This window comes from Periplaneta americana, chromosome 8, assembly GCF_040183065.1.
Source record: "Periplaneta americana isolate PAMFEO1 chromosome 8, P.americana_PAMFEO1_priV1, whole genome shotgun sequence".
Taxonomy (NCBI): domain Eukaryota; kingdom Metazoa; phylum Arthropoda; class Insecta; order Blattodea; family Blattidae; genus Periplaneta; species Periplaneta americana.
This window is the reverse complement of record NC_091124.1, coordinates 103762391-103787418: the sequence shown is the minus strand read 5'-3', so window position 1 is coordinate 103787418 and position 25028 is coordinate 103762391.

Here is a 25028-nt window from a genome sequence, read left to right as displayed (position 1 = left end):
GGTGTCGGGTAGAGTTCCCGGGTAGCTCAGTTGGGAGAGCGTTGGTACGTTTAACCAAGGTCCCGGGTTCGATGCCCGGCGCCGGAACAATTTTTCCCTCGAAATTATTCAAATTTCAATGTAGTTTCGGCTACATATTTATTACCTCGAAATTCACAGAAAAAATCAAATTTAGCAAGAATACGATCTATAAATATGTTTCTATACAAAGCTTAGTGAATTTGTTAAATGGTTCAATACATAAATTTAGCTGTGTAGGAAGAATCATTATTCTTCTCCAGTAAATAAAAGGTGGGTGTGAGATATATAATCGGAGTTTCCCACTAATACTCATTACATTTTGTCGCATATATAAGCCTAAAATTTAAAATAGATCAAAGTTACCGAGCTTGACGGCAAAATGTTAAATAAACACATGAAGAACCACTTCTTTCTCAACTTTATAGCTGACATTTTATTTAAACGTCATTAAAAAATTGTAAATTTGTCAACAGCCTTTATCTCGCGCGTCCTTATATCTGACGTTTGTAGTCTTTGAGCACGTCGAGAAGGACACAATTCTTTTCATTTTTTAGGGAGGGGGGTGAATAATACTGTGGTGTTAAGCCTTGAAATTACGGCAAGTAAAAGACTCTCAAACGAGTCTAGGCAAAATTAACCGACTATTTCCCATTCACATTAAAACTAAATTGTGCCACTCATCATTAGACCTATAGCCTATCACCAAATCCAGTATCAGGAAATTATATATCGTTCAGTGTGAGATTATAAACATACAAACATTAGCGCTAGCAAGAAGGGGCTTATGAATTATGTCATCACATTCACAATCGTTATAATTAGACTTCGTGGAAATGCCACGAGAATCGTAAGGTTTACTACGCACGCGGTATAGACTGTAGGAGAAGGGGCCGTGTAACGTATGGAGTATGCCTCTGATGTAAACACTAAGCAGTATCGGTTACAATAAAACCTGTATCCTGAATTCAAGAAATATAATGAATGACCATTGAAATGGGTAATGTCTAAACATGTAAATACACAATTATTTTGTAATGAGATATATTAACTCTTAAAATTTAATGTAATATACTCACATCATCCTTGAATATGTGCATTGCAGATAAGTGTTACATACATTTTGAACGACTGCAAAGTGAACCTCCTCCGATGATCACTCAAACAGTTATTATATTGGGAAAATGTACGTTCAATATCACACGATGTAATACATACATATTTGAAGAACGGAAAGTCGCTATTTTTGAGTACACCAACTTCAGACGTCTTGTCGTGACCTGATGGTACATCATTTATAATACGAAGTTGTGAATAGGCAGAATTTTTAGCAATAATGTTTCTCAACTTACATTTCATTTTTCCTGAAATTAGTGAATTGTTATTTTGGATAACGGTTTGTGATACTTTATACAATATATTAAGGGCTTCTGAGAATTATAGTTTAGACGATTCTAACAGGGTGATGCTTTTGGACACGATTTTAAAATTAGAATCAATGAACAGAATATCTTGCAATAGCTATTCAGAAGGCAATGATTTTACAGCTGCAACAGCGGAACTGTCTGTGCTATCCAGTGCATCAATTACCTCCATTATTTTGCCGTAATGTTCTGCATAATAATTAACAGCATCCAACTACGTTTTCCAAAGGGTCAAAACTAGCTGCGGGGGTAAGGGTATTCCAGGGGCAATTATTTGGAACAGCAACACTCTTATTGTAGTATGTTTTATTGAATTCTTGTCTGCACTGAACATATCGACCGTCCCAAATACTAACATTGTAACTCAATTTTTTATGGTTTTCAGTTATGCTAGTTAATATGGTCTTAAATTGTTTCGTTTTCTTCCAGTACTATCACTGTAGCTCTCTAAACCTTCCCAATCGTATGTAAACTCTTATTGTTACTATCTGTATACACTGATTTACACGATCATTTTAAAACTTCATTTGCTTCTCCTGAAAAATGGGAGAAAGTGAGTTACAATGTTAATACTTGTGAGGGTCGATATGTTAAGCTTTGACTATTCCAACCACAGTAATAGAAAAACAAGTGCTTACATAGGTATACATCATCTGTAGCTGCTCTATCTATTTGGACCGGTCACAACTCTTAACATGAACTGCTTATACTACGAGACCGGGCGGTCGCTCACCTCTTCTATACTACCGTACATCGGCAACCTGATAGCATGCTGCGTGTGGCAATTCAACGAAGTCTAGTTATAATAAAATATTGTTCATTTTTCCTAATGCTGCTAAGGTAAAGGTTTTACTGAAAGTAACATTTAAATTCTATAGTATTTGTGAACTTAGAAAAAGCATTTGACAGAGTGAATTGGAATAAACTGAAAGGAATCCAAAAGAAAATTGGCGTGGATTGGAAAGAGAGGGGGCTGTTAAGTAACTTTTATATGAAAAAACTAGTCAAAGTCAGGATAGAAGAAAAAAATGTCAGAAAGAAGTGAAATAGAGAGAGGAGTACGATAAGGATGCCGTTTATCACCCACCCTGTTGAACATTTACTTCGAGGATTTTGTGAAGAACTGTTTTGAGAACATGGGAGGAGTGATAGTAGAAGGAAGAAAAATAAAGTGAAGAATATTTGCTGATGATATGACGTTATTAGCAGAAGAGGAGATGATATTAAGGAATATGCTATTGGTGCTAAATGACAGTTGTGATGAGTATGGAATGAAGATAAATGCCAACAAGACGACGACCATGGTCATATGAAGAACAGGTAAACTTGCGAATTTTAAATGGAGAGTAGAGCAAGTAGACATCTTCAGATACTTGGGGTGTACTATAAGCAGTAACATGAGCTGCTGCCAAGAATTGAAAAAGAGAATAGCAATGGCAAAGGAAAGTTTTAATAGAAAAGGAGCGTTTTCTGCTGATCTCTGGAGAAAGAACTAAGGAAGAGAATAGTGAAGTGCTGTGTGTGGAGTGTAGCATTGTATGGGACATGGATGAAGAGAAGCGAATAGAAGCATTTGAAATGTGGATATGGAGAAGGATGGAGCGTGTGAAATGGACAGACAGACTAAGAGACAAAGTTGTGTTGGAAAGAGTGCATGAAGAAAGAATCATGCTGAAACTGATCAGAAAGAGAAAAAGGAATTAGCTGGGTCACTGGTTGAGAAGAAACTGCCTACTGAGGGAAACAGTGGAAGGAATTGTGAATGGGAGAAGAGAGGGGCAGAAGATATCAGATGATATACGACATTAAGATATATGGATCATTTGCGGAGACAAAGAGGAAGGCAGAAAATAAGAAAGACTGAAGAATGCTGGGTTTGCAGTGAAAAACGTGCCCTTGGGTAGAACATTATGAATGAATAGCATGACAGAAGTCATGTAAACCCGGAGAAATTAGAAGCTATTCGGTGACATATCACTACGTCAACAAATTCCAGAGCAAACACATTCCCTTTCATTACGTGTATTCCCTTAGTTTGCAATGAATTGCAATAGCAGAAAGTTACTCGTACTCGTGCAATGTAATCAAATTAATATATTATTTGAAAAACAAAGGCATGTTTAAAGTTAATATAATTGTGTATACAAAACCTGAACCGTTTTGTGATTCATCATCACTAAAATGAAGTACGCGGTTAACAGTGAACAGATTGTTCATGTTTCATAATGTTATGAGGGTGAGATACATGATTGGAAGCAATATTTACGTATTTTCTGTACATATAACATGACAAAGACCAGTGTTAATACGATGAAATTAGAAGCTGAAACGGTATCATCACTACAACAAAAGAACCAGTGCACTCACATTCCCTCTCATTAGGCGTTTTTCCTCAGTTAATGGATCACCAGGCCAAAATGTTACTTACATGCTGCTCTTGCTACTTAATGTACCAACAATCAAATGTATGGATAAAATGTAGGTTATTTTAAAAATTTATTATAAGTTAATCTTGTATACAAAGCCTTTCGTGGATTACGAACAATAAACTGAAGCATGCGTTGAACAGTGGACAGTCGTTAATTTAGGGTCTTACTTACAAATGACTTTTAAGGAACCAGGAGGTTCATTGCCACTCTCATATAAGCTCGCCATCAGTTTCTATCCTGAGCAAGATTTAATTCAGTCCTTATGATCATATCCCAACTCTCCATTTTTATCTTATCCCCCATCCACGTCTCGGCCTCCCCAAAGGTCTTTTTCCCTCCGATCTCCCAACTGACTATATATGCATTTTCGGATCCACCCATACGTGTTACATGTCCAGCCCATTTCAAACGTCTGGATTCAATGTTCCTAATGATGTCAGGTGAAGAATAGGCTACAATGCGTATAGTTCCGCGTTGTGTAACTTTCTCCATTACTCTCTAACTTCATTCTTCTTAGCCCCAAATATTTTTCTAAGCACCTTATTCTCGAACACCCTTAACCTAAGTTCCTCTCTCGAAGAGAGAGTCCTAGTTTCACAACTATACGGAACCGGTAATATAACTGTTTTATAAATTCTAACTTTCAGCATATTTCAGAGCAGACTGGATGACATAGCTGCTCAACCGAATAACAACAGGCATTACCCATATTTATTCTTCGTTTACTTTTCTCTCGAGTGTTACTTACACTTCTCCAAAGTATTTCAATTTTCTCAACTCTTCAAAGGAAAAAAATTCCTATCTTTATATCTGCATTTCCCGTGTTATCCCTAACAGTTTGTGGATTTTCTCCTAACAAATTCACATCATCCGCAAAAACAAGCAGCTGATGTAATTCGTTCAGTTCCAAACCCTCTCTGTTTTCCTGCAATTCCCTAAAGGCATAATAGAACAAAGTTAAAAAGTAAAGGTGATAGTTGATCTCCTTGCTTTAGCCGCAGTGAATTAGAAAAGCGTCATACAGAAATTGGTCTATACCGACTCCGCTCTACGTTTCACTGAGAAACAACATTCCAAGTACCAATTCTCATAACCAGGCAGCGAAACTTAGAGCCCGATGCAAGATAGGAAGGTAATTTCAGGTTAACTGTGTTCTAGAGTTCCTCTACTGTGTACAATAGAAGGCGTGTGAGTCGTGTCCCGCCGAACTACTGTGCCTTAGTTGTCCCTAAGACGTCAATCACCGGAGTTGTTTGCTGTTTACTTGCTTCGTTTTGCAGCAGACGAATAACTTAAATTATGTGCTAGAGACCACAGAATTTCGAACAATTTCGGAACAAAAATGGCAAGAAGAATAGTCTATAATTCTCCTTTTATCGCTATTCGTTGTGAGGTAATAGCAATAATTTCATATAAATATAAATTGGAATTGAATTTTGTATAAAAAATAACCTTATCTCGTAATAGGCGTGAAAGTATTTATAGATAAATTTTTCATACATATTGATGTATTATTCTGCATATTAAACACGACTTTATAAGGCTGAGAAAAAAATTGCATTTGTTTTATGTAACATCTGCTGTTTATATTTGTGGAACGAAAGAATAGCTAATGTCACAATATTATTTTCTTTCATTCTGCGCGTACGGTCACTAACAATTAAATTATACTTTGAGAATACCATTCTGCGTCAACAGATGCACAAGGAACACAGACACATTTCAACACAAATGTAAATTCAGGGTAATTCAACATGATAGGCAGTAATGCCTTAATCACTTCAGCATTAACATTGAATATGTTGAATGAGCGTTTCAAAACTGTTTCTTTCAAAGAAATAAATGCAATCAGTACTTTTCATATTCTTGAAATAACTTATTACTTTAACTCTTTCTGTGATTCCATTAACATTATCAACATTTATCTGTAAAATTTTTGCTATGTCGAATAATTAATTTAAATGTACAAACAATGAATATGAATCATTTAACCCTTATTTTTCAATTTTTTTAATTACTAGTTTACTGACATGCTTAAATTATTCTTGTATTTCAATTTCTAAGTCCAAACTCAAATGGTTAATTAATTTACCTACCGACTCCCCTACATTAAAAGAAATTATTATATTTATTCAAGTCATTATGCGAAAATCTATAGTTACACTACCTGTCCCTTTACACCGCTGACCATGACTCTGCACACGCGCAAGTAAACAAGCCCGTACCTATAGTAAAGAAACAGCAAACTTGTCTCGTCGGGAAACAAGTTTCGTTGTCTGCTCGTAAACTTATTCCTTTCCTGTGGTTGCGTCAAAGAACCAGTCTCATTCCGAGGCTTATGTTGGGGTCTCGTAGCAAACACTTTTATACGGTGACGTTGTTAATCCTTCGCCAAACTCCAAAGCTGGAGGACCATCCCTTATCGGTTGTTCGAGACTGCCAATATATTCGCAATTACTCTCCAAGGCCGTCTCCTCTATCCGCAACTTGAGGACGCGCCATACTGTGGTGATAGGGATGGTAAATATACAGTATTTTTATATCAAACTGAAAATTCAGTATATTAAGTTTCATAAGTATTTGGATATAAATTATGTGCTTCAAATCCAGAAAATCATGTCAAACTCTTCTGAGAAATTAAATATTTGTCTTTTCATTGTTCTAAATTTACATGACTTCAATGGATTTTAAAGGAATAGCCTCTGAAAGCCGTAATGTGTTTAATGAACGGAATGAGGTACGCTATGAATAAAGTAAATCATCCTATAATAATAATAATAATAATAATAATAATAATAATAATAATAATAATAATAATAATAATAATAATAAAACAGAAACATGGACATTACGATGAAGTGAAAAGAAGCGAAAAGAAGCATTTAAAATGTGGATATGGAGAAAAATGGAACATGCGAAGTGGACAGACAGAATAAGAAATGAAGCTGTGTTGGAAAGAGAAAATGGAGAAAGAATGATGCTGAAACTGATCAGAAAGAGGAAAAGGATTTGTTTGGGTCACTGACTGAGAAGAAACTGCCTACTAAAGAATTCACTGAAAGGAATGGTGAACGGAAAAAGAATTCGGGGCAGAAGAAGAAATCAGATGACAGACGATATTAAGATATAAGGATCATATGAGAAGACAAAAAGAAAGGCACAAAATAGGAAATATTGGAGAATGCTGAGTTTACAGTAAAAGACCTGCCCTTGAGCAGAACACTGAATGAATAATAATAATAATAATAATAATAATAATAATAATAATGTTTATTATTATTTTTAAGTTAATATTTGTATACCGGTATGTATTTTTCTGTATGTGATTTGATCCTGGTTAAGTGGAAGAGAAGGCCTGATGGCCTTAACTCTGCCAGGGAAAACAAAACTAATAATAATAATAATAATAATAATAATAATAATAATAATAATACAATGTACTATTGAGAGGAAAATAATTAAAAAAACAGTTTTTCAGCCATAGAAATTAACCATTAATCTAATATGATTATTCACGGATAAGCTAATCGTGTTATGTCATCAAGTGTGCACACAAGGTTAATAAAATAATTAAAATTTCTTCTTGTAAAAGTAACACATTGAATAACATCAGATAATAATTAGAATTTGATGTAAACTGTATGGAGAATAGGGTGTGTAGAAAAAAATAAAATCTTTAAAATTTTGATAAATTGCGTGTTACCTAATGAAGAAAATCGTAGTACTTGAAGGAATAAAGAACGCGTGGATAATTTTACTTCATGGAAATTGATAATTTAAGTGTAGAAACTTCTTGTATGAATAGGATCAGGGTACGAACACGTACTAAGTTACATCGACATATATAATCCTTGAAATTAAGTATTACTATCACTATATATTTTTTTTCGTGAAGGCTTTTAATATTAATCTGCCCAGCTTTATGGAGTAGTGGTTGGCATGACTGACTACTTGTGGTCAATACAATTCGGGGTACGGTGGGAGATTTCGGGTCCTTCCTCCGTGAAGGAAAAGGTAAACATATCCTAATCAAACAGTATATCTTTACTCTACTACAACAATTTAACGTAGGGAGGGTACTTTGTTAATTTTTCAATTACGTTTTCAAACTTTTTCATATTTCCTTTCAACAAATTATATAAATATATTTTCTCAATTTGTATTTATAATTGTGTTGGTTATGATCGTAAGTTAGTAATTACAAACAACTCTATGTGTTTATGTTTGTATTGTGTGTGATGTGTAATCTGACTCTAGATATTAAATACTATTTCTATTCCTCAACAGAAAAAAGAATTTTTTGTTCTACGAATTCACTCGCCTTTTCCACATTATGTCAGGTAATTCATCGCTAATGTGGTGTAGTATGCTGAGAACTGTGTAAAAGATTGTACAAATAAAAGAAGGAAGAATTAGTCATGTGTACAATTTAATGGCGTTGACTTTTTGTCTGTCTTAATATTGTTCTGAAGGTAATATTTTCAGTATTTACTGGTATTAAACGCATCTGTAACTAGATCCAGTTACAGACAAATGAGAAATAAAGCCTCCTATGTTTCATTTACTTACAGTTTTCTTGTATCTTGCCTCGTTATGAACAGTACATTGGTAAACATTATGCGTGAAGATGAGGGCAGGGTACATTCTCTTGTAAGCGAAAGTGTTCGGACAGTTGTAGCTTACACATTTTCTTCCCTGTAGTCGAATTACCTGTAAGTAGAGTTAATGTAGCTGTTAATTGTTTATGCTAAGTTATTATTATTTTGTTTTTCGCTGCATTGCCCTGCAATTTGAATTTTATAATTACGAGACATAAAAGGGGCAATAGAAATAATTATGAAAGAAGTAATTTGAGCGCATGCGTGGGGCTGCGCGGCGGGCTGTGCGAGTGGTGCGCGCTCTGGTGTCGAGACGCAGCGGGCGTCGAGGTCCTCAGTTAGCCAAGAGGAGACGGAGCGCTCGCGTCATGTTGGCAGGACGCCAAAGGCAGGGATTCGTCTAGCACCGACACTTGTTGGGCCCAGTGTTAAGGGCGCACTGTTTCCCGACCCCTCCCCAGCCTTCACAACAATCTCTCCCGTGTCAGAGTGGCAATCTGTGCAGAATAAACACTTCTAAAAAACAAGGCGTGTACTACTCCGTCAATATCATCCCGCGCAAAGCAAGTGACTCGAGGAAAGGTTCCGTGCTACCAGATGCAGATTTACAGGTGTGGAAGTTCGTTACAGTTCTATTCGGTGCCGGTTTGTTCACACCTCAGCGAAAATGAAGTAAATAAACATGAATTTAATTACATTTATTACAAGATGTCCTATCGATGTTTCTGTGTTTAAATGTGAAACGTTGTACTTGAATTTTAACTCGATATATTTGTATCACTTGTTATGAACTACAGTTAATATTTACGATCTCAATGGAATAAAAGTGACTGTTACACTTTTTTAACATTTTAATCCGCTAATTTAGTATTCTGCTATTCCCGAGAGTTACTTAAATGGATATAAATGTTTTAGTCTTTATAGTTGGAAAAGTGAGGCTCTAATTCCGTGTGTTACGTCTGTGTATATCTAACTCTAACTCATAAAAAAAACAATTTGAAGTGCTTCTCCGTATGTGTGTTTCATTACGACGACATGTTACAGTTGACAACAATAACTGTATCCACTTCGTAAAATAACTTTTTACTGTATGTAGTTTGTCAGAATTCATATTATTAGTAAAATATTTGGTGTTTCTGATAGTTTCATCGTATAGCATTGTAATTGGTAACGACAGAAAGTTGTGCTCTTAGTGATTTCAAGGGGTCTGACAAATGACGAAGAAACCATAAGCTGTTGTGAGATATTTTTTATTCATAAAATAAGTGCAATCGGTGGTGTTGTGTTTCACTCTGAGGAAAGCTGTTCTCTTAAATCTGTTGTTCGAGATGTATTTGTGTTTTGTGTGCAACTGTCAGTGATTGGAAACATGCGACAGCTACCATTTTGTGCAGAAGCTGTTGGACCCGGCACCAGCATGTGCGAAGTCTCTCGTACTGCAGCGATTCAAGTCCTCCTCGTCGTGATAGCGCTCGCCGGCAGCTCGGAGGCCGCCAGAGATAGTGAGTACTTCCAAATGACAATATTCCATATTTCTTAGCTTTTCGATATTTTCTATTTACATTCGCCCAAAGACGCAGGCAATTAACTAGGTTGCCCTCACTTATTAAGTCGATGAAAATCTTGGTATCCCAATTATTAATGAGTATGAAAGCAGAAGAATAAGTCGCATAGGAATAATGTCTGTAATTATGAAGGATTAAAAGTCGCATTTTAGATTGAGTATGGGACAAAACATCTTTTCATATTTCTCCACCGAAAGCTCTTCCTCTTTCATTATTTTATTTTCTCAGGTTCTTGGACTCATTAACAAGTGTTCTATGCATTTCAGTTAACAAACAATACATGTTTTCTTGGTAATAGCAACGGACCGCCGGTCTTTTACATGATATGTGGCAAGGTTAGTGGGTTAGTTCAGGGGAAATCTAAATGACTTGAGGCCGTAGAATATATAAAAAGATTTCAATGACATAATTTCTTCGGCCTCACGTAACTTAAAAATCCTCTCAACTAACCCACTAACCTTGTCACATACCTTGTAAAATTCCCGCGATCCCTTGCTAACTACCATTTTCTTAAATGTAATTATTCTAGTTCAATATCCAGATTTAAAATTGAAAGCAGGCTTATATAATACGTTTATTATTTGAAATTAATTCTGTTCCTCTTGATATTTATTTTAGATCAGGAGCGTGTTTAGGCCTAGGCAGACTAGGCAGCTGCCTAAGGCGGCAGGTTTGAGAGCGCGGCTTTTAAGCTGTTACTGTTAATATTTTTTTTTATTAATAACTCTTTAAAAGAGTACATGAAGTTAACCACTTCCCTTATTATCCCGAGTTAACTCGGGTTGCTAACATGTGTCAAAATTTATTAACCCGAGTTAACTCGTTTGAGTCCCATTGTCTACTTCATAGTGATTTTTTAAGTATGTAAGAAAAATAGTGATGTACAGTGATTCTGCAATATTAAATGACCTCTTTACGAAAATAAAAAATGACACTTTTTTTAAACGCACAATGAAAAGGATACAGTATGAATAACATTGGCAGCAAGCAGTTCAAATTTAATCAACAGTCTGGCGACGGAAAAGGATTTTTTCAATGGTGTCACAATGCGATCATAGCATTTTTTTTTCAATGTTATTCCCTCTCACCGTGAGAGTCTCGCGTGATAACATTTAAGAATTTACTGGTATTATATTACGATACATTAGGAAGGCAAACCTCGTTGCTCGCAATCATTTTGTGATGAGACTGATGAGAGACGCCGCTAACCCTATCATAAGAGTAGCCAGTACCGACACTCAATCATGCCCATTCAGATTTAAATTCAAAGAAAAATACCGCCAGCCATTGTATCAGCCGGACTTTTGGCAGTTCAGTTTAATTTTAAACGGTAAAGAGTGCAGTTGTTTTGTACCTAGGTAATTTATATTTTAATATTTATTATAACGAGTGACAGTCGGAAAAAGCTAAGTTGTTCTCAATACTGGAAACACTTCTGATTGAGGTTCTGGCTGATATGTATGTACATCTATTATCAGATAGTAAGTACTTCTTATTTGGCGACATGTGTCAGAGGAAGAACTGCATCTGAAATCTGATTAGTGTAATATGTAGCTAGTCAGCGATGTATACAATGGAGGGGGAAAGAACTGGTCACCCTACCCCATTATCTCCTGGCCTAGTTGCCTTATGAGTGATACCTTGATGGTGTCACTTGTGGGGTCCTATCTTCGGACAGTTGAATAGACAACAACACCGGAAACTCGCGAAAGACAAGGCAATATAAAAAGAGGAAATTGTGAGAAAAAGTGCAAAAATAGATGTGCTATTTAAAAATAAAACAAATATTTAGCCAGCATGTTCCAGTTCGAGTTCAGATACACCAGAGTGTAATAATGTGGCGAACAGTAGTACCGAAAACAGTGGAACGTGTGGTTTATCTGAGTCAGGAGTTTCCGATATTAGATAGTAATAATGACGCGGAATCAATTATTATTCCAATTGATCCAAATGACGCATATAGGGCGAAATAAGGGGCGGAAATATTTTTCTCTGCCTAGAGGCGCTAAATTTTAGATCATCCAGATATTCTAGTGGTATTCGATACACTACTACTAGAATATCTGTTGTCATAAATAACATGATGTGGATGTCTTAACAGGCAAATAAAACCTTAATTACACATTCATTTAACCGGCTACCGTAACTTGAAGTTGTTGGTATAACCAGCATTTGAATGTTATATTATTTGAGGCAAAATACTTTATCGTGCGACTATGTTCAGTAGGTGCTCTATCTCCCCCCCCCTCCAAAAGTATAATATTTAAATGTTAAAATTTATAGTAGCTGCATTGGTAACAGGTTTCATTTACGAGAAATTAATGTTTTAATTTCTATTGAAAAGTAAATCTGTCTTTTTGAAACACGTATAATTTAAGGATGTTAAAAGCCTCCTCTTAGCCTAACTAAAATTAAATTCATTTTCTCAGAAAATTTAATTTCCAGAAAGTACATTAATGAATTGTTTGTATTGCTGTCTAATAGTAATTTATCACCGTACGAAATATCTGTTCATCGTTCACCTATTATGGACGGCCTCTGTTTCATCCAACACTTGATTAAAATCTGAAAACCGAAATTTCCATCACCTTGACATAGCTCATTCCGAAACGTACTTATTCTATTTTTTTTAAATTCGTGCCGAATACAAACTCTGCAATAAACTTATCAGCATTATGAAATTTCATTAGAAGAAAATGCGATAGACAAAATTGTAAAAAAAATCTTTGTATTCTATACAGTAGCTATATATGGGACAATTATTCTAATCATAATAAATTTTTGTGGAAACAGTCAAACATGTTATGTTCATTAATTGCTTTATGATAAAACATCATGAACAACTGCAAATATATTATAAGAGTATATCGGCTGTACCTCAAAAATTGAAGCAACATAATTAATAAAGATCAGTTTTGGGATTATCATAACAGTGTACATACTGTAGGTCCTATTATTTATGTTAGGCCTACTTATAAGTCTCCAGGATACAGACGAAGTTCAAAAGGCGACTATTACAACTCATAACAATCACCCTAGAAGGTAATAATTCTTATAAGGGAAATAAACATACAACATAGTGAACTAAATTTTCATCGAAAAGCATGGTCATAACGCTTATGAAGAATCAAACAGAAATCACTCTTGCAAATTGTCATCCCAGTGCTAGTATTGAGGCAAAATGAATCCTGAAGGATTGAACAAACAAAATAAGTAACCGAGATATTTAAGCCTTGATAAAACATCTAGATATAGAAATTGCGATTTGGTTATTGATTGATAGAGCACAAAATTTATTTGCCTTGAAAACTGACGACCGAGTTTTACGAAGTAGGCTATATTATACTTTCGGCTCAAGAGCATCACAACGTAACATTTCACTTCTTCTATAAAGTGAATTTTCCATGCTAACTCTATCACAGTTACTGCCCAAGGATAAATCTATAAAACTTTTTAATATGACAATTTTACCGGACATCGTCTCAAATTGATGATTCCTTCTCAGCATCGGACAATTCTGGTGGTTTTTCTATCGTTTAAGGAAATTATATGCTAACTAGTTAATATAAAATTAAGGCGCTTAATTCTCCTTCGAAGCTCAACTTTTCATAGCCTGCGTTGAATAGGCTATAATGCAATATTAAGCTTAAGCTTAGATCTAATGTTCTCCGCTCCCTCACGTGTCTTCATGGCAGATATGCGAGATTACCTTGCCTGGATATTGAGTCTGGAATGTAGTTAATTATGTAATATATAAATCACTAAAATAATTTTGTTCCAAGAATTCAACCATTTCACTGATACAATTTCAAACTTATAGCAGCGGTCGTAATCTCAGAGCATCCTGGGGCTAGCGTCCTTTACCCGCGGAGAACACAGTACCTCTTCCTGCTGCAAGACGGGACACACGGGACGGCTACGCTTACCCTTTGCACATTTCAGCGAGTGCTGACGACCACTGCCTTACAGCATTACTGAATCAGTAACAAGTTCCAATGTTCATTAGTCGTATGACTGTGTCGCTCAAATCTGAAACTAAAAATACCAAAGCACTGCCGAAAAATTAGCACAAATAATAGTTTTGCAATGAAGTAGTAAATTTATACTCTTATGTCAAAACCTGTAACTTTGGATTTAGAATCAAGGAACTAAAAAATTACGTCATTAATAAATTGCCTCGGATACAAATAGGCCTACCGGATCTAATTCATTCGAAAAATCGTTTCAATTTTGAAATTAGTTAAATTATACTAAGTACTTAATGTATATGGATACGTATTACATAACTTACGTATGTACATACATACACACATACACGCACATACATACATACATACATACATACATACATACATACATACATACATACATAGGCCTACATATCTGGTGCACAGATTAACGTGTGAACTTTATAAATTCTATGTCTGTCGTGAAGGGAGCAAAATTTTGTGATAAGCTGATTTACCTTCGAATAATGTTAATAAAGCCGCAGTTTGCTCTCATTACCGGATTCTATTTGCAGTTAAATGACAATTGTTAAATATATAAATAGGTCTATACGCAGTACAGCTTAAATTTTTATACAGGGACATCATTTTATTTTTACTAACATTTTTAATATCAACCTGTCTATACCTTTAGAGAACCGGAAACACCGCTTGCTCCCTCCTCCAAAACTGGAGTTCGATGATACTGGCGTAAAACACAAATCACTCTACTAGGTATAGGAAGGAAGAAAAGTAGTTCATCCATTTACGTAAACTAGGAAATATCGCGATTTTGAGTTTGATAATTTTCATTAGGTTTTTCTTTAATCAAAGTACAGTACTGTATTAAGAATAAGTGTTTTTACTCACGAAGTGAGTTATCCATGCGAACGTATTCATTATGCAGTGTATATTATACTGTCTACAGCACATTAGCGTACAATATAGAGAGAAAAGTTAAATTGAAAAATAATCATAATATGAATATTTGAACACAATTTTGAAAATGGTGGCCGTTCATTTCGATACAGGCTTCAGTTATTTTGTGCATATTATCGCACTATAGACTATTGCATCTAATTCCAATTGCCAGTTTCGTCTTCACTTCTGCCCGACCCGAAAATATAAAATTACTCAGACATGGTATCTACTGTCCGTCCAAGTGGTTATGCCGCAGGATTGTAGAAAGGGGGGAAATCACGTGACAGTTAATTACTTAACGAGGCCCTTTTATTTAAGTTAAATTAAACAGCTGTATAATATTACGTAAACGTCCAATTCCTAAGAGAAAATGTTTTCAGAAAAGAGCTAAGACAGCCCAGCTATTACAGAGGGGCGAGCAGAAGCAGGTGGGGGAAATCGGGATGCGACGTAGGCAAACGGACAGTACCTGTGCGAAAATATGATTCAATATTGAAAGCTCTTTCGTCACTGGAAAACGCGAACATATTTCTGGAACGTACTATACTCAGTAACTCAGTACTGCTTACTATCTGCGGTCTTGGTTCTGTGTGGAGTTGGAACTTCCTTAGTAGAAGGGGTGGGAGTGAAGTACATTCAAAAACTCAGGTACAATAAAAATTGAAGTAAAAATAAAATGATGTCCCTGTACTTATTTTGATTTGTCCCATCTATGACATCCTATAACTATTAAAGTTGAAACTTTGACCTGTTTACAGGCATTGCTTTTTAAATTCATTTATTGAATTCCACAGATGGTACATAATCATTGTAGCTTTGAGATGTTGAAAATGTCAAAGCATAAACAATTTGTCAATTGAACAGAAGGTATGAATATCAAACATTTTGTTAGTTCTTTTTCTGAAACTTTTCATTCAGTCTTTCAAAACTTTAAGAAAAGTGAGCGTTGCATTGAAGACTGCAATATATGAATAGTCAACAAATTTTTTAGCACTCTAGACTAACAGAGTGTATATGGAGATCTGATTTGTCTCTTGTATTAAAATTATTAATGTTTTGATTAACACCAAATCTATTTTGGTTTTAAATATCAAACATCTCTGAAAGAATGTACTCACAAATAAAGATAAATTTTTATGTAGTTTCAAAAATCTTTTTACATGGTATCCTTTTGTGTAAACCTGTCATCCTTATAGCTTTCTTTTATAAAACATAAATATATTTAGGTTCAGATGAGTTGCCCCAAAGTATTAATGCATATTTTACTATAGAATACATGTAGGCCTATGTAAAGCATACCATTTGAAATATGTGTATGTCTCTATTGTGAGACAAGGATATCAATGCATAACAGGCGGATCTTAATTCACGAATAATATTTTCTATGTACGTTTTCCATTGCTCAAATTAATATCCATTTCCAAACCGAGTAACTTCCTACTTACAGGTTTTTTGCGACTAGTTTCAATTAATCCAATATTGTAGGGAAAATGGGCACTATCTGGAGCACTAAATTAGATTACACTATTTTTTAACCACATCTAGTGCCAACTTGTTTCCTATAAACCATTCATTGATTCGATTTAACCGGGAGTGTTTATAAAATAATCGTCTTGTTTAATTGATATAATAGCACTTTAGTCACAGGCAAATAAAATTACCTATGAAAAACTATAAAATTTATGGTTGATGCTAAATTATTATTATTATTATTATTATAAAAGTGAAAGAATAATGGACCTAAATTAGTCCATGAATAACTTCAAGTTCAATATTTCTAAATGCTTAGTAATTTTGTGATTATTTAGGTAAATGACAAAACATCCCTCCAACATTCAATTTCGAATTTCAAGAGTTCAGTACTTTATCCACCTTTTTAAATCTGCATTCTCTGTCCATTTTTGTTTCCAAAATTCAAACTGCTCAAGGCTAATGTATATTGTTGTATTCAAAATATTAGTCTAATTTAATGCACATAGTTTTCTAAAATACTTTTAAAAATATTTTTAATAATGACATAGGCCTAGGTTAATAATTAGAAATGATATATTTTTCTCCCTTTTTGTGTATTGTTGTAACTAGGTATTGAGTATTTGAGTCTTTCTGGGAAAATACTACACTGCATTGACAAATAGCATAAATAGTTCAAAGAAGGAAAAATTATTTCAGTGCAGAGTTTAGAACTTTATTTCTATTTCGTCCAGAGAAATGTTTGTTATTAGATGTTTTATTCTATACATAGTTTTTGTCGCAGTGATAGGCCTACCTACGTATAAATTTTCCACATGTAAATTCAGTGTTTAATATCTGTTAAATAACCAATTGAACCATTCTGTACAATTTGGAATTTTTAAGTTGTACATGATATTAATTTATATAGAAGTCGTTAAATAATTTATTTACAGCGTAATTTGGATACTCTACTTATAATTGTTAATTTCTATAGAAGAAATATTTCAATTCTCTAAATAGTCTGGTTATATATTTGATAATAATACAAATAGTTTTAATTTTACTACCTGAATTTTGTATTTTCCTATTATTCAAATGTATTTTTTTGCCTCTTTTATAAATTCTGATAAAATATTGCAGTGGGGCATATTTAAATACTATAGCCTATTCCTTTTTTTAATACATTCATTCTCATCCACATTTTTCTGCTAAGGGCACTGAAAATCCAGCATTCTCCAATCTTCTCTATTCCCCCCCCCCTTCTTTTAGTCTCAGAGTACGATGCATATATCTTATATGGGCTTTTAATTCTTGGTTCATCCATAAGTATTTGCTTTTGTAGTTTTTCACAACCTTGACTGGAAAATTTTAATTGAATCAATTCGAAAATGTTATAATAAATTAAATTTACTATTAACTTCAGTGGCAGTTCTATTATGATATGATATATTTATTCCACCAGCTTACATCGGTCGTGTTGGCCCTTTGCATTTCTGCATACAGTCCCATCACTCCCTTGGCACATTTTATTCTGCTTACGTTTTTTTTTTTTTACATCCGGCTATTACATATAAATGACCCTGATCACTTTTCTATCACGTCACTCATCTCTGTTTCTCTCCCTTATTTTTCTATTTACTCTTCCCTTTCCTAGTTATCTATCTTATTCTTACTAATCTCATTTAACTAAAGAGTCACTTCTCTCAAATCTTATTAATTGTTCCCAACATTGTTTACATTTGTTGAACTCTACTATAGTTGTTAACTTATTTATTCACTTGAATCACTAACGTTCACTGACCACTTATTCCCCGTCCACAGCTGTGGAGTAACGGTCAGCGCGTCTAGCCGCGAAACCAGGTGGCCCGGGTTCGAACCCCGGTCGGGGCAAGTTACCTGGTTGAGGTTTTTTCCGGGGGTTTCCCTCAATCCAATACGAGCAAATGCTGGGTAACTTTCGGCATTATCACCTTAATTTCATTCAGACGCTAAATAACCTGAGATGTTGATACAGCGTCGTAAAATAACCCAATAAAATAGAAAAAAACACTTATTCTCATTAATCTAATCTGTATATTTTCAGACGAAGTAGTTTCTACAGTTTCATTAAATTTCCATTCCCACTTTCGTTATTGTATCACTACTTACTTATTATCACTTTCTGGTTCTTACTTGTATCTTATCCTTTTTCATTATTATTCTCTTGCCTTACCGCCTTTCCTGTCACTATCACTCTTTTCACTTTATCACTTTCCTAAGTTTTGTCACTCATGCATACTACTATCACTTTCCTAACTTTTGTCACTCATGCATACTACTATCACTTTCTTAAGTTTTGTCACTCATGCATACTACTATCACTTTATCACTTTCCTATGTTTTGTCACTTATGCATCAACCTCTTAAGCTATAACTTTTCTGTCCCTTACTTCTTCCCATTGACATATCTCTATTCGGTGTCGCTAATGTTACTTCATCCCTTGCAGTTCTTGCAGAATCTTGACTTCTTATCTTAGTGTCTTCTTCACCTCTCGATTCCTTTTATAATTGCTGACCCATATTTGTTCTTCCAGCTGGATTCACTGAACTCTTTTTGCTCTTCTCAGCTCCTATATACCGTCATTCTGTTCTCCTTGTCTACTTGATGCCATCATCATTATTTTAGTGCAAGTCTCTTGTTTCTTCTTTAATCGCTTGTTGACATCCTCGTCTGCTGTTGTTGCTGCGCTATGCAATACTCTGGTCGCTGGCCTCTCTTCCTGGTTCATATGACTCGCTGACTGGTTCATTTCATCGCTTGCTATTCTTTCCTTGTGATGACCTCTCCATCTTCTAATTTTTCAAATAGTTCTCCTATCGTACGTTTTACTATAATGTTCCGTATTTCCTCTTTCATTGTCCCTATCTTTGTATGGTTCAAATTTTCCAAACAGAATTCCACATCAAACATCTCCCCATTTATCTTTAATTTGTCTCCATATAATCTAGCGAAATGAAAATTTTTCCTTGCGGCCTTCATAAAAGAAATCAATATTCTTCTCCTACATTTTACTTCATATTCAAAATCATGTTCCAGTCTAATATTTGAGTTTTTTAAGTACTTTCGTTTGCAAAAATTTTTTCTTTTGCCATTATACTTGAGATTTTAACTAGCATAGATCTATTTCTATTTTTCCCGATTCTGTATGCTTCTTTCATTTGTCCATCACTCACATCAATCCTGAACCAATCCCAGCACACTCTCATTACAGTCTCGTAGTTTCCAGTGACTGTTCCTTCTTATTTTCCTCGATTCCAAAAAAATATTAAGTACTTTCTTCTCTGATCTTCTTCTAGATATTTCACTTTACTTTTCATTTGGTCGTTTTCCTTCTGTAGAGTTTCCAACTTCTTGCAGATCTCTTGAATGTTTGCTTCAAGGTTTACTACTGCTTGGCTATTTTCTTCAATATTCGCCTTTATTACACTGTTATGCGATGTCGAGCTCCCTCCGCACACGTGTAGACTGATCCTCTGTTCGCTGTGGACTGAGCTCTATTATATACATTTTCCCAAGATTCATTTTGCAGGTATGAATTTAAGTGATTGATTAGATTCAGCATTTATTATCCTTCTTTTCAATTTCTGTATTGATGATTTGGAATTTTTCGGTGACGTAAATACTTAGGGTGCTATTCATAGACATTTCGCAGCTCGCGCTACGAGCGTACGAAGCTAGCCCCGCTATCCACTGGTTACTTGTACAGAATTCAAATCATATCCTATCGCTAACACTGGTTTATGAATACGAAAAACGCTGATCATCCACCGGAAACCCGCGCTAAAAATGTCTATGAATACGGCCCTTAGGATTTGTGCATCATGATTGGACAGGTCACTGATTAATGACTCTATGGAATACGAAACCAGTCTACTTTTATCTATAAAAATATCAATGGCTGTACTACTTCTAGCTTGAATTCTGATTGGGAAACTTATTGTATGGTTAAGATTATAAGTTTTAAGAAGTGAGTTTAATTTACATTTAAGAAAATTTTCTGAGAAGCAATTTATGTTCTTGTCACCTCAGATCACAAATTTCGTATGTGATTTGTAAAATGTTTTCCTTAATAATTCTAGCATTGGATATATCCACAATTTTTAATATCTCCTACTGGCGCCCTGTGAACATACACTTAATTCAATTTGATATTACCTCCAAATTGAACTTCGCAAATTGCAATATATTTTTCACTACAGGTAGCAAGTGTATCAATTTTACTATTTAACCAATAATCTCTAATGAATATACAAGCACCCCCTTTTTGGAAGTCATACGTATCCATATAAAGACAGCTGTGATATTTACTACTGTTTCGTATGATGTTCAGTAATAGTTACATATCTTCCGTTTACAAGCGAAATACATTAATTAATAACGGAGAATTCTGCGGGAATAAAAAATAATAATATAATACACATATATCGTCGGTTTACAAGCAAAATACATTAATTAATAACGGAGAATTCTGCGGGAATAAAAAATAATATCATTTAATATACATTACTTAAAAATATTACTTCTGAGAAAAAGTCGTATATGATGTATAGGCTATAATGGATCTGTTTGAAATTAGAATTGGAAAATAAAAAAAAAATCATAAATAGAAACAACTTACTAAAAATAAAATTTTAGTATCCAGTTATATTAATAACTTTTAAACGGCTTTTTCTCAGTTATAATATTTTTTATTTAATGTGTATTGCTTGTAAACCGACGATATCACGTAAGGTTTGTCAGCTTAGAGCGCTAAAGCAGAGATCAATTCTTAAGTTTTCTGTTCTAATTCCATAATATTTTCACGAAGCTTAGTTAAATTACTATATTTAGAATGTCCATCATTTGAAACTTTAAAATATACATTTAATTCAACCCGTTTTAAACATGTTACAGGTGGGAGGTTTAACATGACTCCATATCATGCGAACCTTCATCCGTCTATTGTCTATGAATATATCTGTGAATATAAATTGCCTGAATTGAAAAAGATGCCAACCCAGTCGAGGGTAAAATATCTAAGATGAACTCAGAATATTGAGGTATCGTACTATTCGCAAGTATTCGACAATCTGTACAACTGCAGTAATGTGTCAGTAATGCCAGAAGAATGTGGAATCTAGACACTGTGACATATAGCCATGACATATTTCACAACATGAAAGTTGCAAAGAAGAAATATACACTGATGTGCGAGACCGAATGTTAGGAACATCCGAAATGTCAATTGTTTTCTCACCTAACATTAAATCCCATTCTTAGTTAGTAGTTATCGCTATGGTCCAAGTGGTGATAAATCCAGGGTACTTAGATTTATCTGTTCGAATAGTACATTCTCGTTTGAAACTAAACCAATCAGCTTATTGTCAAGAAATGCCCTGATATGATACGACTATGATCGTTCAGTCATCAGGCATTGTTTTATAATTATAACACAAATTAATTGAGATATACTTATTATTTATTGCCACACGACGGAATATTACATTCCTGCAAATATTCGGATGGCTTTCATTAAACTTTCATCACATGTTTCATAATTTTATTGATCTGAACCATAACAAGCGTAATTAAATTCGAATGAACTTAATGTTACCAAGAACAGCAGCAGTGGACATTTTTGTGAAAGTAGTTGAAGTTGTAGTATGTATACGTCAGCTTGTAATATGTAATAATTAGACTTCGTTCAATTACCACACGCAGCATGCTATCAGGTTGCCGATGTACGGTAGTATAGAAGAGGTGAGCGACCGCCCGGTCTCGTAGTATAAGCAGTTCATGTTAAGAGTTGTGACCGGTCCAAATAGATAGAGCAGCTACAGCTGATGTATACCTATGTAAGCACTTGTTTTTCTATTACTGTGGTTAGAATAGTCAAAGCTTAACACATCGACCCTCACAAGTATTAACATTGTAACTCACTTTCTCCCATTTTTCAGGAGAGGCAAATGAAGTTTTAAAATGATCGTGTAAATCAGTGTATACAGATAGTAACAATAAGAGTTTACATACGATTGGGAAGGTTTAGAGAGCTACAGTGATAGTACTGGAATAAAACGAAACAATTTAAGACCATATTAACTAGCATAACTGAAAACCATAAAAAATTGAGTTACAATGTTAGTATTTGGGACGGTCGATATGTTCAGTGCAGACAAGAATTCAATCAAACATATTACAATAAGAGTGTTGCTGTTCCAAATAATTGCCCCTGGAATACTCTTACCCCCGCAGCCAGTTTTGACCCTTTGGAAAACGTGGTTGGATGCTGTTAATTATTATGCAGAACATTACGACAAAATAATGGAGGTATTTGATGCATTGGATAGCACAGACAGTTCCGCTGTTGCAGCTGCAAAATCATTGCCTTCTGAATAGCTATTGCAAGATATTCTGTTCATTGATTCTAATTTCAAAATCGTGTCCAAAAGTATCACCCTGTTAGAATCGTCTAAACTATTATTCTCAAAAGCCCTTGATATAGTGTATAAAGTATCACAAACCGTTATCCAAAATAACAATTCACTAATTTCAGGAAAAATGAAATGTAAGTTGAGAAACATTATTGCTAAAAATTCTGCCTATTCACAACTTCGTATTATAAATGATGTACCATCAGGTCACGACAAGACGTCTGAAGTTGGTGTACTCAAAAATAGCGAATTTCCGTTCTTCAAATATATTTATGTATTACATCGTGTGATATTGAACGTACATTTTCCCAATATAATAACTGTTTGAGTGATCAACGGAGGAGGTTCACTTTGCAGTCGCTCAAAATGTATGTAACTCTTATCTGCAATGCACATATTCAAGGATGATGTGAGTATATTACATTAAATTTTAAGAGTTAATATATCTCATTACAAAATAATTGTGTATTTACATGTTTAGACATTACCCATTTCAATGGTCATTCATTATATTTCTTGAATGCAGGATACAGGTTTTATTGTAACCGCAGTATACTACTTAGTGTTTACATCAGAGGCATACTCCATACGTTACACGGCCCCTTCTCCTACAGTCTATACCGCGTGCGTAGTAAACCTTACGATTCTCGAGGCAGTTCCACGAAGTATAGTAATAATGATTTTAATTTCCAATGTGTGAAAGTATCATTACACATACGGATCATTAGAAAAGCTTCGGTAGTTTTCCAGAATGGAGACTGACTTAAAGGTGTTCATTAAACTTCCTATTTTTGACAGTCGGCGAAATTTCTGACAGTTAAAGTAGTCAAAGCGGTCTTAAATATCTGCATATCATGTTGCCTGTTTGTCTTCCGATCCACTTTCCCTAATATACTATCCGCCTGTCTGTGCGTACCTACCTACATACATACCCATCTACCTCAGATTTAGAAAAAGACAGTATTGGTGTACGATATGGAATAAAGATCGTAAGGAAAAAGAAGCTTATTTTCCCGTATTTTCATTCGTCTCATACTTATATGAAAAATTTTGCAAACATGTTGCAAGTGATTACCTTTTCATATTAAGGTTGTTGTTGTTTAGTCGACTGTCCGAAGACAGGTCTGAACCTCACAAGTGATACCAAGAAGGCACCATTTATGAGGCAACTAGGCCAAGAGATAATGGGGTAGGGTGACTAGTTCTTTTCCACCTCCATTGCATACATCGCCGACTAGCTACACATTACACTAATCAGACTTCAGATGCATACAAACAAGTGTTCTTTCTTTGACACATCGTCAAATGAGATGTACTGCCTGATAATAGATGTACATATCAGCCAGAACTTTAATCAGAGGACGATTCCCGGACATTTTCCCGAATCCGCATTAGGGTGATGAATGGAAATAGCTATTATTGAGAAGTGTCAGAGTCTCAAATGTAAGAGCAGTTTGGAGTGGCGTATAAGTGAACTGGCAGGACTAAGATGTGTACTAATATTTCTGTACAATAACTGTAAAAAACATTCACATTCGTCTAGTGAAATACGTTGTCTGGGAATTACTACAAAAATAGGGAAATGGTTATATAGTTAGCCTAATCATTTAAAAAATATATCATAAAACATAAAAATCAAGACATTGTATTCATTCATTTGGATAACTTTGATTGAGAGAGATTTCATATTTGATCTTTTCCTTGATTATTCATTTTTTAACATAACTTGGCAACATTGTTTACATTTTTCTTTTGAACGTTTTAATTAGAATCTTTCTAACAAAAACGAAATGAAAATGAATCATTTCTCAAAATTTTGCTTAACAGATGAAATTATATATACAGATTACACAATTTACCTAATAATAATTACTATGAAACATAACATTAGAAGATAATGCGTGGCAGACATTTGGAAAAATCTAGTAAGTTTACTGTAACTTAATAATTTGTTTGTTATTACGTATTTTTATAGGTTTTCCTGCCTGTTTAATTTAGCACATAAAAATGAAAACATAGTATTCATTCATTTGAATAACTTTGATTGAGAGAGATTTCATATTTGACCTTTTCCTTCATTCTTCATTTTTTAACATAACTTGGCAACACTGTTTACATTTTTCTTTTGAACGTTTTAACTAGAATCTTCTTAACAAAAACGAAATGAAAACTCATGCTGCCTATA